Genomic DNA, 17,755 nt, shown 5'->3' on the forward strand with positions numbered 1-17,755 from the left:
CAAACAATTGATTCGTTCCACGTGACCATGAGTCAGTTTCACGTGACCGTTCCTTCCCGGCTACCCCACTGTGAGTTGTGTGTGAACTTGATCCCGTGCAGTCACATGGTGCGCCACACCAGTGTTGGCAGAGCTGCATAAGGTTACATCAAAAGCTAGCAAAAGAAACCAGTGAGACAGCAAATATAATCCTTTATCATGCTTTTCCAACACTGTTGTGTTTCAATCAAAGACGGTCTTTTTCCAAATCTTAAGAGGTGCCTCTGACACCCAGTTTAAAGGCTGTGTAAAATGTGTTTGAATGACTTCACAGTAAATGCCATTGTCCTGAAAAGACTCTAAGCAAGATAGCAATATTATTTAATGAGTTGATGTGCTCTTTCCAAATGTTCTGAGAAATGCTTGAAAAAATGCCACATTGTATTATTTTTTCCAAATAGATCTTAACTGCAGGCTATCCGTGATGAGACCAAAACATCTTGTTGAGTCTTTGAAAGGCTCTGCAATTTTCTGTGCCAAACCTCTTTTGTGATGACGCAAAGTCAGAGCATAAACCTTGGTGGGAGAAAAGTTTCTCCTGTTTTTCTGAAGCAAATGTTGCTATGATGGTTTCTAGTGTGTTGTATAATCTAACAGAAAGAGGCACATACAGAGGACAGTTGGGACACACTGTGTATAAAACGTCAGGCAGGGAATCTAGGTAACAAGCCAACTGATCACTGAACAAGGCAGGGCTTCTGCAAAGGGTATGTGAACCAAGGGTGTGTTTGTGAGTGTATTTATGCATACAGGTGTGTGTCGCTTAGTGATGTTCTGCCTAATGACTGACCACATACATGATGTTGAAGATGCTGTATTCCATGCTAGTCAATTTTATTCAGTTCATTCAATTACAGCCTATAGATGCTACAGATGCTGCATTGCATGCTAGCCCAGTGGTTTCCAAACTGTGGGTTGCAACCCCATTTTTGGTGGGTAGTGTAAGGATGATAGAAAGATCAGATAACTAATTGCCGGAAGCTATTAGAGCCCTGAAGCCATGAAGCTATTCAAAGCTCAGATAGCTGCTAATTACCCTCCAAACAGCTCAGCTCCTGCAGTTTGCAAGATAGCTGCTAACTGCCCTACAAGTAGCTGAGCTCCTGCAGTTTGCAAGCACGTGTAAATATGGGGAGAGAAATGTTTGTCTTTTTTCTGGTTATTATTACTCGTAAATGAATGAATGAATGAATGAATGAAACAATATTTTTTTTTCTAGTTCTCCTTTTTAAAAAAATCTGGTAAATCTAGGTGGGTCCCAAGTGGGCTCTGGTGCTAGGAAGTTTGGGAACCACTGTGATAGCCAATGTCATTCAGTTCTTCAATTGCAGGCTATAGATGCTACATATACTATACCACATTTAGTCACTAGATGGGGATGAATGTCCGCATAATGACAGGATCACTTAACAACAGGGATTGGAGAATGTATCCCAGTCATTAAGCGATGCACACCTGTATACGTAAAGGTGTGTGAATTGTGCAGGCGGTGCAAGAGATGTTTACCAGTTAGAAGAAAGTGCAGTCGACAATACTGAGCTAGAGGGACTAGTGCAGGGATGTCAAACTCATTTCATACACAGGGCATATAGCATTCATGGCACTTGCAAAGGGCTGGAAGTGACTTCATTAAGCAGATGGAGACCAGAAATAATCATGTTTCTCTCACTTACGAAGTCATTAGCTGCAGATGACAGAAGAGAAAATATGTAAACCTTGATCATATTTTCAAGATATGGGAGAGTGCAATTATCACATGGGCCAACCTTTCAGCAGTGCTACTTTTGTCAAAGCATCATGTCACAGCTTAGCAGCCAAAAGGTGCTGTGCAAAGTGACACCTTAGCAGAAGTGGAGCTGCTGAAAGGGTGGCCCAAGCAATAATTGGGGTCTCCTGACAACTTGGCAGCTTCTCCCTTCTCTCTTTCTTACCCCTCTTGGCCTACTTCCTCCATTCCTTTCCTCAACTTCTGAGGTCCCCTTCTGTCTCTCCTTCCTAATGCCTTGGCAGAATTGGCACTGCTGAAAGGTTGGCACTGGAAGACCCCAATTAGCTTGTGGGCTGCCCTATCAGCAGTGACATCTCAGCAGAAGCAGCGCTGTTGAAGGGATTGCCTTCATGATACTTGTGTTCTCCCAGAGCTGCCCTTTCAGCAGTGCCACTTCTGCCAACGCATCACTTCATGGCTCAGCAGCTGATTGCGGTGCTGGGAGAGTCCAATTATCACAGGGGCCAGATAAAGAGCTTCCAGGGGTCATATCTGGACTGCAGGCCTTATGTTTGACACCCCTGGACTTTTGACCTGATAAGGTAGTGTCAGCATCAGGACTTGTGGCCTGATCCATCAGTTCAGGAGTTGATCTGTGACAATCTCCAAGAGCAGAAAACTTAGAGAAAAGAACACCCTTGTCTATATGAGCCACATTAATAATGAGAACTCCATGGAATTTAAATTTATGTGCTCTATTCTAGTATTTTGCTACAGGCATGGATGCTCATGGTACACACAGAGTTCCATTACCCACAAGAGCTGTGCTCAGTGGTGTCACTAGGGTTGTGTCACCCGGTGTGCGAGGTTAGCGTGCCACCCTTGTGATGGACGCCCCCCCATGGAGTGAGCAGGGAAACACCCTAGGTAGTGGGTGTGCTGACGTACCATTGTGACACCCCCTCTGGTTTTTTGACTATAACTTTGGGTAGAACAGAGATATTTAAACATGGTTTGTTTCACTGCATTCTGCATGAAATTATGCATCAAATGATATATAACATGATAGCATTATTCAAAAATACCAAGATTTTAAAAATTTTGGCTAGTAGTGCTGTCATCCCACTGTTTGCGTCACACGGTGTGGCCTCACCCCCCCCAGCAATGCCCCTGGCTATGCTGCTTGCAACAATGGAAGAAAAAGTTCATGTGTGCATGTGCTTGGAGCCACTTTCTTCACTGACACAAAAGCAGGCCTCTGTGCATGTCAGGATGATGGGCTTCATCAGGGACAAGAGCATGACAGACCTTAAACAACTGAGAAAACTATGTACCTGTTTTTCAGTCCTCAGCATCTTATGTGTTCCAATGCAAATGGCTCAAATACATTCCCTGCAGTTTAAAAATGCATATATGTATGTATACATCAGTGTTTCTCAACCAGTGGTTGTTTTGCCAAATCCCAAGCCACTGGGCCTTGCAAGCCAGTCCAATCAGAGTTGCCAATAAGCCAAGTCACTGTCCAATCCGTCAGGTTCCAGGTAGGTCAGTCCAATCCGTCAGGGTATCCAAATCAAAGTCCAAAGCCAAAGTCCAATCACAATCCAGTCTTTCCCAATTCCATAAACCAAGTCAGTCAGTCTCCTCTCCTACCTCCAACCTGCACTCCTATCACCCACCACATTCACTCCTCCTACAACCCACCAACCCTTTCTGCCTCAGGTGCTCCTTATATCCCTGAGGGCCTTATTACCTTCCAGTGGCTCCAGCTGTGCAGCACACTCTGCTGGATGCCCAGGTCTTATCCTTAAAGGGGCCACTGCTGACACCACATCTACCTCCTCGCCAGTTCTTCCGCAATTCCAATACATTCCACCCCTTGGTGTCACAGTGGTCCCCTTTATCAATTGTCCATTGATTTCTTTCTTGGGCCATCCACCCCTTGGTCTGCCTCATCTTTTCCATGCTGGTTGCTGAAGCTCCCATATAGTCAAGTCCCATTCTATCCATCTCTGATCCCAATCTGTCCAGATCATGCCCCATCCCAGAGGGGAGCTTATCAATTCCAGTGGTCCTGCAGTTAAGTCCAGAGGCCATCCTATTAATTGCAGGCATGCTGGCTCCTCCACCTCCATCTGTTTCTCTCTCTAGGGCATCCCCAAAACTATGAAGCATTCCCATTCCATTTCTTGGGGAGTCTCTTTCAAACCCACCTCCAGTGGCAAAGCCCATTTTATTCATCCTGCTAAGCCCCATTCGAGGAGGATAATGGCCCAAACTCTCCATGCCATGGAAAGGGCCTTCCATTCCTCCCATTTTATTCATCCTAAAATCCAAGCCTTCTATACCCATTGTTCCAGGTCCCAAGTTGCCTATCCCCAGGCCCTTGGTCAAGTGGTTTGCATTAATAGGTATCCCTCCTGGTCCCAGCCCCATACCAATGCCCCCAAGTCCATGAGGAAGCTGCTGGGGTTGCTTTGGAGGGGAGCAGTCTCTGTTTGGTAAGGCTCGTACATCCATCTTCACCTGCATCTGTCTACCAAACAGCAACTGTCCATTGAACATGGAGATGGCCTGGACAGCTTCAATTACTTGCTCAAAAGTCACAGTGCCGATCCCTCGACTTCTGCCATCTTTGTCTTTAAAAATGTCTGCACGGACAACCACACCGGCCATGCTGAACACATCCTTCAGTTTCTTCCAGTCAACTTTGTACTTCAAATTGGCCACAAACACAGTGCTTCCCAATCTACCAGTCTGAAAAGAGTCAAAGAGGCCCTCTTTGCTGCTCCTGCAGCCCCACCCCTTTATCTCTAGTCCAGACCAGCACTTCAGTTCAACCAGGCGTCCTGCCTGTGCCTTATACAGGCTCTCTGCAGCCTTTATATCTTTCTGGGCATTTGCAAAGGCCTTCACATATGTGAGATTCTTCTCTCTTTCAATGCAAATTAGCCCTTTTAACTTGGCAACTTCCTCCCTCAGAATTCTCTTTTCCACATCCTCCCCACCTGACCCCCTGAGCCTTTTCAGGGAAAGGATGCCATATTTAATGAGTCCACCCATATACTGCACCAGCTGGAAAATGGTCCAAAGAATGCTCAAAGTAGCCCAGACATTCCATAATAGGGCAGGAGCATTTGCTTTCCATACAGCAAGGTCCAGGGCCTCCCAGAACTGCCAGAGATCCATTTGCTTGCTCTCTTGTTACACAAGGGGATACTACTTGCCTTGGGCTTGTACCCCACTCCGGGTACCAATTGTTTTGCCAAATCCCAAGCCACTGGGCCTTGCAAGCCAGTCCAATCAGAGTTGCCAATAAGCCAAGTCACTGTCCAATCCGTCAGGTTCCAGGTAGGTCAGTCCAATCCGTCAGGGTATCCAAATCAAAGTCCAAAGCCAAAGTCCAATCACAATCCAGTCTTTCCCAATTCCATAAACCAAGTCAGTCAGTCTCCTCTCCTACCTCCAACCTGCACTCCTATCACCCACCACATTCACTCCTCCTACAACCCACCAACCCTTTCTGCCTCAGGTGCTCCTTATATCCCTGAGGGCCTTATTACCTTCCAGTGGCTCCAGCTGTGCAGCACACTCTGCTGGATGCCCAGGTCTTATCCTTAAAGGGGCCACTGCTGACACCACATCTACCTCCTCGCCAGTTCTTCCGCAATTCCAATACAGTGGTACAGGTGCCACCAGTGGTACTTGAAGTGGTGTCTGGTGGTACTCACAGGACCTGCTGCCCTGCAGCAAGACCAGGAATGTGACACAACAAACAGTGGTAGGAAGCTCGGCTCAGTGCTCGAAAAAGCCCACCCACCCATCTTCCCATTTTTCTTTTTCTGGAAGAAATGTTTCATGTGCGCGAGAGAGTTCCCTTTCTCCCTTCATTGCAATGCCACCTTAGTTATTTTCAGAATACCAGCCACTCAGCCGTGCTTCAAGTGTCTTCATGGCAGGAAAGTCTTGTGTAATCCCCCCCTCCAAATCAAATCACACTTCTTGTTTTAGATCTTTCACATGCTGTACAAGGGATAAAGCAAAAATAAAAATAAAAAAACTCTCTTGCTGCTGATTTTTTTTTCTTTTCCCAAAGTGTCAGCTTGGCTGCTATTGATGAAATAAACAGACTATCACAGGTAAACATGCAGACAGGCAAGGTGGAACCATGGGAAATGGCTAACCGAAACAAAAAACTGTCATACCTCCAATGTTGCACAAACTCCAGGGTTTGGGGGACAGATCTTTCCCAGCCCTACCTGGAGATGTCAAGAATTGAACCTGAATGCAAAGAGACTACTGTACCCCGAATGGCAACCCTTTTCACATCCAAGCCACCTTATTTTGCTAAATAACTGAAACATGCTGTGGAGGGAAGCAAAACTCATTTGTATTTTCCCCTTGTTTATTCATCAGCTATTTTAGAGCAAGACAACCAAGGCAGCTTTGCTCGACAGGCCTCTCTGTTTTCCCAGACAGACAGTTTTTGATGCCAGGTAACAAGCTACAGGGAAAATGGCTGTTTGAACCTATGGAGTCTCTGCGGAACATGGCCCATAAATTCTGAACACGAAGATTGGTACACACCTCCTCTGGTAGCAACAGACAAGAGACAAACAACACTAAACCCATATTGTCATGTGAAAATTTCTGAGAGTTGAAGCCCATCCGCACCAAATAAAGGAAGCTTTTCTCTTTAGCAAAATATATAAGAAATATTGCAAACACATTTGAATGAAAAGAGGTTCACTTTTTCCCATTTAAAACCACCCTCCATGTTCTGTAGCTGTTAGCAGCAGTTACCGCTAATTATTTTCAGTTCTTGGTGAAAGGAGAAGCCCCTGCAATTTATTGATAAACTTCTATCTTATACTCATGTCTTAATCGCTTTTAAGCTTTGCTTCCCATTGGAATTAGCTGTTTATTGTTGACAAATATCCCCTTATCTTTGTTTTCCTTGCTTTTTTTCTTTAAAAAAAACACCAGACAGACTGTGTGTCAAAAACTGCCAGCCACCATATTGAACAATGAAAGCTAAATAATGTTCCTATTAAAAAACAACCAAACAAACATAAATGGGCTATTTTATTTTCTTGCTTCTTCTGGCAAACTCCATTGTGGCTCTCTGGATTCATCGCTGATGTTCAGTTCAATTAATTAAGCTTTGGAATCTCAAGAGGATGCTGCTGCTTGAAAAATGGGGGGGGGGGTGTTGAAAAGAAAATTCCTCAAAATGACTTTCTAATTAATATTAATAGAGAGAGTTGGAACTGTCATCCGCTCCGTTCAGTGAAAATTGATGTCTGTCATGTGTCCCTCCGGTAGTCACTTATTTGTACACATAAAATGCTGTCAAATACCGCTGAGCATTCATTGGAGTATGACATCTCATATTCTTGATATGTTAAAAACTGTCAGGTGTCTATTGTCAAGTGAATCCCCTTGCCGGGCTACTGGTTACTAGATGTCATGGAATCTAAAATCGGCCTGTGCCATTAAACACCAACTATGTTCTCATTTACTGACTGCAGACATTCCTCAGATACTGGATATAAGAAGGTGAAAACTTTACTGAAATTAGAGGATGGCACATCAAGGCATCTGTCTGGACAAAGCTTAATGGCTCAATCCTATCTAAGGTAGCTATGGACCAGGTTGCTGGTGAGAGGTAAATAAAGAATGATTCCAATGGGTCTCCTCAGATCTACTCCAGCTCATTGGCTGACATAAGTCTGAAGAGCTTCTGGGGATGGGGATGGGACAGAAAGAGGGGTAAGATATGGTGTGAGCAGCTGCCACTGGATTCATGGCCTTCCACCACCTCTGCCCTGGCCCTGTCTGACCTCCACCCCAATCCACCCCCACTACTAACTTACCAGTTTCTGTGGGTTGCAATCATCCATATGCAACCTCCTGGCCTTTGTGCTGGCAGCAGCTTTGTGGAGCTTCCGTTGACTAGCAGTTTGCAGGATATGAAGGCATCGTATCCCATGAATGCGACTGGGCCATACAACTACTAACAAGAAGAAAAATTAAACTGGACAAAAACAGCCCCATGCCCCCAAAGGGATGTCTACAATTCACATGCACTTCTACCAGGGCAAGGCTGGTATCAGAGCTGAGGATCCACACAACTTGGAAAGGCAACAGTGCACCCTTACAGGGAAGGCAGAAGCTCCATGCCCACTGCAGGGCTTTGTCCCTGGGCCACCAGTAACCTGGTCACCTTATCACTGGGGGTGCAGTAAGAAAATCCCCCAATTCCATTGGGCCACAACCAGTGATGCTGTTGAAGTCTGATACCTCCTTACCTTGCTCCAGGCACAGTTTGTTCAGACACAGAAGTACAGAACTTCTAGTATGCCTTACAGGCACTGTGCAGACAAAGAAGCTCCTTCATTTGCACGGTCTCTTTAAATCAAACCAGAAGTCCTGCACTTCTGCAACTGAAAAAGGCACATGAGGAGTGCTGTAAGCAGCTGCCTTTTTGGGGGGGAGGGGGATGCAGAGGTGGCAGATCAGTGTATTTTGTGTACTCTTCAGATGAGATGCTTGGAAAGGCAATTAATGCATTGCCACAAGTTTCTGTGTTACTCTGTTATTGAAAGCACGTGAACTTTTTAAAATGGGTATGTTGTTGACAGAACAATAGCTCAGTGACATACCTGGGGGGGCAAGGGGGAAAAAGCCCCAGACGCCAGGCTGAAGCCTCCCCAGCCCTCAGAATGCTTTCTAAGGGCATTAAAATGACACTTCCAGTTTCCTACCTGAAATGAGAAGTGATTTTTTTTGAGCCTTTGAGGCCTTTACAGGAGCACGCTGCCTCCCTGGGCCTTCAGATGGGAGGCAGGGTGTGGCAGCCCACCGGGGGGGGGCAGTCGTTCATCAGCAGGGAGGGGAGTGACAGCCTGCAGTCTTTGTCCCGGGCACTATTGCAATCAGAATTGCCACTGCTGTAGCTAGCTCCTCCTATTTATCCCATGAGCAGGGCATGCATCATGTATAAGTGTCCTTAACAAAACACACCATGTGAGTCCAAATGCCGGGGGAAATAAAAATCTTCCACCATTACACTCTCTAATCGTGTTCATCAGACCAGTCAGTAAACAATGTTGTCACAGTGACCAGTGCATCAACCAATTGTGCAGGAGGAATTACAAATACATGGAAATTACGCCGTGCAGACCATTGGGCAGTGGAGAGAGAGGTGGCGGCATGGAAGGAGGCGGAGGGAGGGTAGGGAGAAGGTGGGAAGGAGGGGTACCGGAGAAGAGAGTGGGGCAGGAGGGAGGCAGGACTAGTGGAGCAAAGCTGCCTGCCTGACACAGAAGCTCTTAATTCTACGTCAACCCTTGGGTCGCCATAGAACCGAGTAGCCCCATTGCAGGACTACTTGCCTTACCCCGGGGAAGGGAACAAAAGTCCCTTTCTCCCAAGGAGACACAAGTGCTACCTGCTGAGCGCACAGGATGCAGCAGCAGCCATTTTCGGAGCCACTGAAGCCCCACATGCCGGGCAGCTCAGGACTGGGCTGTGAATCCACCTTTCTGACAGCTCTTGCATGGTTCCATGTGAGAGTGATGTGGAGCAGCTATGAAGGTGATTCCATCCATATCATCTCAAGGAAGCATAATGGGCATCTGAGATTATTTTGGGAAAGCAGAGGACATCCCAGAACTGTGATGATAGTTCTCTGAAACTGGGATTTGCTTAAAATCCACTGAAACAATATAGCAAGGAGGAGTTTGAAAAGTACAGCTGCAACATTGGATCATTCCACTCCCACCTTTAATTATTCACTTTTTGCTCTAAGCTAATTGAGTATGCAATTAATGTGCACAGTGAAGCTGTGGTGTGTACTTATGGCAATGCATCAGGGATGAATTTCAGCTTTGGCACAAACATGACAAAATAATATTAATCACAGTGGGGATTTACCTCATGGCTGGCATTTGGCCTTACACACTCAGAGAAGCTGAGCTGATAGCTTCTGAATCTACTTTCAGTTCCAGCTTAGGGAACATAGCGGTACTTAAGAAAAATCTTACAAAAAGTAGCACTCATTGGCGTTGCTGAGAAATTTGCTCAATTTTGATATCAGAGTCGAAGGGGAGCATTTGATTCTGTCCTCAGCATTCAGCCTCTTGACACTAATCATGTGCAAGAGATTTATTCTCTCTTTAGGAAAATTCACTTCACAAAATATCTTTCCTGATGACCAAATGGCTTATTAGCAGAAATCTGACATGGTGGCAGAGTCCAAAGTCTTCTATGTACTTGCCTGTAGACTGGCACTACAGCAAAGGTTTCTGCAGTTCAGGGATACTTGCAGTCTCAGGGTAGCAATTTTGGATGCATAAATGGGGCAGAGGGAAAGAGTTAAGCCCTCTTCCCCTTGCTGAATGTCCTACCCCCAGGCCAGATGTTCAGGCTCAAATGGTGTTTGTGATAAACCCGTTGTGTGCAGTCTTGGTATATCACTGCTGAATTCAGTTTGGGGAGATCGATTGGAACAGCAGAAGCCATGATCTGCAAGGCATTCCGCTAATGGAACTTCTGGTGGCAATCAGAAATGGAGCACCATGGGATCGCTGCGCATGAGGGTGTGCAATTCAAAATAATAATAGAGGCTTCTCTTGCCGCTGTCTATCTATTACTTCAAAACCTTTACTGCGGTGCCAGTCTTTGCCTAATGCAGGGGTCTCCAAAACCCGGCCCGGGGGCCAGATGCGGCATGCGGCGAGCCTCTATCCAGCCCGCGGCCAGCCTCTTGTCCCCTCAAAGCCTCTGGCCCACTTGACCGAACATGATTAGAGCTGTGCTCTGGTTGCATCTGGAGGGTGTTCTAAGGGCCAGAGAGATTAAATGAATGAGCCCATTCATTCATTTATTCACTTATCTAAGTTCCATCTCTAATTTATTTATATACATTTTATATTTAAATTTTTTTTCTGGCCCTCTACACCAGATATTTGATACACCAGATATTTGATGAGGCCCTCTGGCCAAAAAGTTTGGAGACCCCTGGCCTAATGTATTGAAAATGATTTAGGGCATTGAATCTGAGTTCAAGCATTTGTCAGCAGCATCTCTTACACACAGATACCATTCACAGGACTGGTGTGACCCAGAAGGAGGAATGATGGATTTGACCAGGAGTCACATTCCATCCTGGCCAACTCTGGACTCACAAACAATATAACATGATAGCGCCTTACCTGTGCTTTTGAATACGGGCTGTAGCCAAACAACAGTAAACAATGGAGCAGAGTGTTTCCTAGAGGAGAAGATGCAAACAGGAAGTAGGTTACTGAATCCTTCCTTTGCTCTGTGTTTTGCCCCTTGCAACCTCTTTTACCAGGCCATTTTCCCTTCAACTGGGAACATTTTCAGTCTCTGGCTGAGCCAGGTAGAGATAAAAGCAGCTGGAGATGGTGTTTGGAAGCAGCTGACACTGGAAAAATTTGACCCCTCCACACCCACTTCCATTTATCTGGTGGAAATTTCCCTACTACCCTTCACTTTACAGATGGTTGGAGTCAGGGATTGTTACGTGAAAATCCCATTTTGCCTTTTAGTTGTGATTTTATATCTGCTTATGTTACTATGGACTAAAATATCATGCAGGCTTAAACTTCTCACACGGGCCAAATTTCCAAAACTCTGGTCAAGCCACAAGACCTCCACCTCCCTGTGGTTACTGTATTCATTGTATTGTTTTAACCCAATCACTGTTTGCAAAAGTGTCTCCTAACTCAATCACTGTTTAAGTACTCTATGCAAATTTGAACTGCCTTCCTGGGTTACTGTATTCATTGTATTGTGTAAGTTCCCCCCCCCCACCTAGGAAGCCAGCCATTGCTGATAACTGACTTCCTGATCCTTTCATTTTTTTACTTACTCAAAGCATCCTGCTGGGTAGTAGTAAGCAAAGCTACCATCCAGCTCAGCATGTTCTAAAAAACCCCTTTTTAAGAGAGGGCTGGTTGCCACACATTCTCTCTGGCTCCCCCTCCAAGGACACAACACATCTGTGTTGTATCAGAGGGTCCTCCACACAGGACTCTCCCCATCTACAAGACAGATTCTCTCCCCCCCCCCCATCTACAACTATCTCGCGTCTGGAACTCTTTCCCTTCTTCCCCCCCTTTTCCTCCCCTTCTCTCCCCATCTTTAGTTAGCAACTGGGTTTGGCAGACCAGGGACCCCTAAAATCCTCCCCTACAACCTTTCCTTTTTCTAATTTCCTCCGATGCACCAAATACTTTTTACATGCAACCACCATGAAAGCTAGGTACACTGGATTCAAGTGCTAGGACCAAGAAACATATACTTATTCATTTTTCCATGTGCATTATGTTTACCTTTGTGCTTTTGTAATAAAGCTATAATCTTTTATTAAAAGTTATTTTTCTCTCAGTCTCCTCTTTAAGCTAAAGGGAATTTCTCTGCATTACACTGTCTTGTTATCCAGCCTGCGATCCTGAGGTTCCAATAAGAGTAGTGTAATAATTCCCCCTAAACAAAACAGCCCTTTTGGTAACAGGATCTGCTCCTGTTCAGTTCTATCCTCAGTGGCAACGACCAACAATTAGTTATTATTATTTTCTCCACATTTCTATACTGCCCTTTCTCCAAGTAGCTTAGGGTGGTGTACATGGTTCCTCCCCTCTTTTTGTCCTCACAACAACCCTGTGAGGTAGGTAAGGGTGAGAGATAGTGACTGGTCCAAGATCACACAAGAAGCTTCATGGCTGAGCAGTGATTTGAACCAGAAACTTCTAGGTCTAGGTCCAATGCCCAAACCACGACATAGCCAGCCACAAGTTGTCGCCCACGATCGGTAACAAACAAGTAGAGTTGGAATGAGACTAGCATAATGAGACGAAAAACCCTAACAGTCCAAGACAAAGCCTTGCTCACCTGCCATTTCATGCTGTACATCTTATGACTAAATTGAGGGAAGGATACTCACAAATGTTATTCCACAAGGAACTGGGGATGGTAAATTCCTCTGCAGATAGTGTGCCTCAGAAGGGAGAGAGAAAAGTAATACTTAAGAGTGATGGAAGCTTTATTTTATATTTCTTTCCAACTTGAAGTCTGTGACTTTATTTATACCATGCTCCTGGGTGTTTTGTGTTTAGGGATGCTAAAGGAAGACGAAATTAATCTCAAGGATAACATCCTTATTGCTATCCCCAAATCTAATTTCACTGCTAAGAGTCTCCAAGGAGTTTTACTCCATGTTAATAAAAAGAAGGAGAATGTGTTGGAAGAAATATATGTAGCTGGGTTGTGTAAAAAGCAAGATAGGTGGAGACTTGGGTTGCCAGCTTATGAGATTGCAAGGGGAAAAAAAGGTTTGCAAATATGAAGGGGATTTGCAAGTAATAAAAATACATGTGAAAGCAGCTTTAAAAAAAACAAAACAACTTCATATCTTTCCTCCTGATGATACCAGTACTATTTACATGATCACAAAAGACATAAATATGTGCTTATGAGAGCAAATGGTTACATCCTTATTGCAAACCAGTACAGAGGTGGTTTGGTTACTGACTGATTGTATGTCTGTTATCCTACTTCTTCAGCAATTCTGGACCACCACCACCCCAGAGTTGGCTCATCCATTGGGCTGAACAAGCAGAGCACTAACTTTGCCTTCATGGCAATTTTTGCCTGTGGGCTCTCCTCCTGCTTTTAGTTCATAGCCCTGGAGATGCATTATGCATGTATGTGCACAACTCACGACTCCCTACTGGCCTCCTCTATTAGCTTCATAGAATCACAATTTGCCCAAGTCTCTCTGTGTGTGCAATCCATACCAAATCTTGCTCTGATCTGAATCACAATTCAGTTCATCTCTGAGAAATCAGCTTTTGAGCGACAACATGCACAGTAATCAAGGTTTGATATACAAAGTGTGCTGTCCTGTCCCTCCCCCCCCCACCATTATAACTCTCCCCATGTTATGTTTTTAACACTGGAGTGACTTGCAAGAACATTTCTCCATCATTAATGAATAATGTGGTAAGCAACCCAGAGCATTCATAAAATGAAAAGCAGATAGGTGCATCGACTAAGCTAATTGCCCCCTTCCCTAGATCTCACTTTTCCTAACAGTTTGCTTTTGATTTAATTTTTGCTAATGACATGTTATCACTTTGATCACCAGATTGAAAGCATCAGAGTCCTGCAATTTGCCATTGCCACAAAAGCCATTTTTCTTCTAAAATGGGCACTTGCTGCTGGCACAGTAGTATATTGTTATGGCATATGGAACTATTAGCATTGTAAATTTATCTCTGTACATGGCACAGAAGATGCATTAACATCCATTAGGTTCAGGTATAGGCAAAACATTAACAGCTACTGTTAGCTCCCAGTTGCATGGCAGCATCCTTCCAGTAATGGGTGTGATGTCTTTGAACTCGGCCTCTTATAGAAATGGGAGTTCCTCTGAACTTAATTACAAATTAATCTTGGCCAACTTTAAAGCTTCAAAACACAAGATTTAGCATCCATGCTTAGCTGGATTTTTTAAACAATGTCCAGCTCTGTTAAAATGTATAAATTATTACTTGCCTTTTAAAAATGACAATTTCCTTTTCCATTTGCAAAGGCTCTGGTGAGTCTTCTGATTGCATTTCATTTGTGCTTTCTTAACCCTTGGGTTGGCTCCACTGCCATCAAAAAGGCACTAGGGATTCTACGGAGCATTGAAGCCAGACCTATACATGGAAGTAAAACAATCTTCATTCAAAATAACTAAGAGCCCAGCCCTGAGCTTTCCAGTGCTGACAGTACATGCATAGTGCCGGCTCTGGGTGTTGCAAACGTGCATAAAGCACGTTTGCGGTACCTGGGAAGGAGAGAGCACCAGCACTGGGCCAAAGGATGTTGCACCAAAAAGACGTTGCCAAGGAGCCTGATCTCATCTGATCTTGGAAGCTAAGCAGAGTCAGGCCTGGTTAGTACTTGGATGGGAGACCGCTTGGGAATACCAGGTGCTGTAGGCTTATACCATAATCTTTCGAGACTGAATGTTGCCAACCAAGGAGCAGCTGCTGCTCAGTGGTGAGGTTTCTCAGGGTTGGGGGTAGGGTGAACAGGGGGTGGAAGTGGGCAGGGTGGTGGGGTGGATCAGGTCTGGGAGGGGGTGGAGATGGTGGCAAGGTTTGCTGCCATATCCTGTGCTCCCTTTCTGGCCACAGAGTCCTGCAAGAGTCTCCTTGGTTCTGTGTTTTCTCCCTGACGGGAGCAGAGCTGAGGAGACCCACTGGAGGGAGTAGGAACAGCATTTTCCAAGGTAAGGGAGCAAGCACTTCCTTATCCCGAGGAGACTTTGGTGGCTTCCTCACTGCCCATAGGATACAGTGATGGCCATTTAGGCACTGCTGTTCCTCTGGGCGCTGAGGAGCTTAGGATTGGGCTGCCCATGACCTCTGAATGCAAAGAAATGTGGCATTTAACCATATAGCCTCCTGCAGCCTCCTAAAAATGGTAACTTAGAGCCGTTACTTTCCCTCAATGTATCATCAGGAATTATGGACACTTGTGGCAATGACCCACTTCGATGACTGCATCAGCTGACTTATCTTTGGTCAGAATAACATTGGCATTCATGCCTATATTAACCATGTATTGTGATGTCATGGTGTTTGAAATTTCCCCCCTAGACACCAGTGGCAGCCAAAGTTGCAAAGCGGAGTAGCGAAGTCAGAACTTAAAAATATTACAGTGCAGTGTGTTACTACATGCGGGGAGGGAGGGAGGGAGGGAGGGAGGGAGGAAATTGATAAGAAACCTGCTCCTGCAATGTACAGTCAACTCTGGTTATCGGGGTAATTGGCGAGTGTGTGAAAATGGGTGGCTTCCCTAAAGCCATTGCGTGAGTTCAGGGCTGAGATGATATTTGTGACCTGGGGACTGGGAGTTTCACAGCTCATAAAGGGACGTGCAATCCTGGTTTGCTAGCTGGAAGAATTCTGTGCAGGAGCCATTCTATAACCTCTGTGCATGTCCAGAATGTGCAAGTAGACTTCCCCTCCCCCTGTGGTACCAACATAACCCTGGCAGGAGATGAGAATATCCCTAGAGATATTCTAGAAGTATTCTAGGAGATATTTATCTAGGAGTAAAGTCCATGGTACACAATGGAACTTCCTTCCGAAGAAACAGGCCTATAGGATTGCTCTGATTTTTGACATTTGTATTATCTTTTTAAAATCACAGCTTGGAAGCAAATAGGAGGTTTAAGGTCTTGTTTCACTGGGGGCAATATTAACCAATGGTGATATGTTTTTAAAAGAGAAATGTCTCCTCTCTTGTGCATCCAGAGAGCACGCTGTGGCACAGTTATTATTAATGTTTTTTTTTTTTTGTGCGTGCACAGTGTAGAGGGAGAAAAAATGATAAAGATGTTAAAAAGGTTCATTAGATTCTTAAAGCATTTGAATCACTTAGGGTTTTCTGGAACAAAGCAATTGTTTTGATTGTACAGCTGTCAGTGAGTCTGCCTTTGGATTGTCATCTTCACGGCTTGGCGGAAGCCCCAAGGGACTTGCTACATTTAAACTCCACCACCCACAATATTTCTGGTGTTTAGCAACTATTCCGACAAGCCTCCTGCATTTGCATAGAACAGAAAAAGAGGTGTGATATGCTTGGCGTGCGGCACTGTTAGAAGACTGCATAAAAGTGTCAAGAGGTGTTCCTGTTTAGCGTTGAGTGACTATTCTAAATCTTAGGAAAGGAACAAACAGGGGACATTGGAAGGTTATATAAGCAAAGCATGAAGAGCCAGGGGGACCCACGCAGGAAGAGTCATAAGCGCTCAACAATATACAGGTATAACCTAATTATCCATGGATTTTTCACCCGTGGTTTTATCTCAATGTGATGAGAAAGGAAAAAAGTCATTTAACATTAGCCTCGTTAATGTGAGAGAGGGAAGCCAACTGACAATCCATCAATTATTCTCTCTCCAGGCACTTAGAACAGCTTCACTCCAAGGTAAGCGACCCCTCCCTTCCTCCTGAGCATAATCACTACTTGCATTCTTTCTCAGTGCTGCACTCTGGGTGAAGAGAGGGGTCACTGGCTTGGAGTGAAGCCTTTCTAAGCACCTGGAGAGAGACTGATTGATGGAGTGTCTGCCTAATGTCTCTGTCTTACATCACAAAGGTCAGCAAGGTTGTTTTTAAATTGCCTAGCAAAGGGACATTGTTTTTTAAATGGATTTGCTTTAATGTGATTTTTGCCATCCACAGAGTTCTGAGAAAGGAACCCTCACGAATAACAAGACTCAACCTGTACACACATCCTGGCCCTTCTCCTTCCTTGCAGGTGAGATTGGGGCACTTTCCATAATCATGTCAAGGAGGGCAGTTTGGCCACTTCTCCATATGTGCTGCTAAACCTACTTGAGGTTTAGTGGCATGGGTAAGAATGCTGTTTGGATAAACCGTCTTCCCACGTGATTAAGGAACGTGTCCCACAGCACAGTCCTAACATGCTCTGGGACAGGCAGGCCGGTAGGCCTGTGCTGTATCCAGCGCAAGTTTGGTGCTGACTACAGGCCATCCCAGGACAAGTTCTTCCCCTTACCCCAGATAACACTGCAGCAGTCTCAAAGGGTGGTGCAAATCCGAGCAGCCTGGGGCTGGCCCCATAGTCTGAAATGATATAGTGATAGTCCATTCTACTAGTATAGTCCATTTCAGGGTTCTTTCTGCCTCTTTCTGCTGCACTAGGTACAGTCAGTTTGAACATGCAGTGGAATGAGATGGCAGTACCACCAGGTGCCAGAGTGGACTGCCTCACTTCATAGTGCGAGTGGAGGTGGTTGGTTGGCAACCTTCAGTCTCGAAAGACTATGGTACAAGCCTACAGCACCCGGTATTCCCAGGCGGTCTCCCATCCAAGTACTAACCAGGCCTGACCCTGCTTAGCTTCTGAGATCAGACAAGATCAGGCATGTGCAGGGTAACAGCGAGTGGAGGT

The 17,755-nt window shown here is 45.1% G+C and overlaps 1 pseudogene; it reads right to left on the reverse strand.

Moving 5' to 3' along the window:
• Positions 1-17,635: 17,635 nt before the first annotated feature.
• On the reverse strand, positions 17,636-17,755 carry LOC136637373 (5S ribosomal RNA; annotated as a pseudogene).

Source organism: Tiliqua scincoides, chromosome 1 (assembly GCF_035046505.1).
Source record: "Tiliqua scincoides isolate rTilSci1 chromosome 1, rTilSci1.hap2, whole genome shotgun sequence".
NCBI lineage: Eukaryota > Metazoa > Chordata > Lepidosauria > Squamata > Scincidae > Tiliqua > Tiliqua scincoides.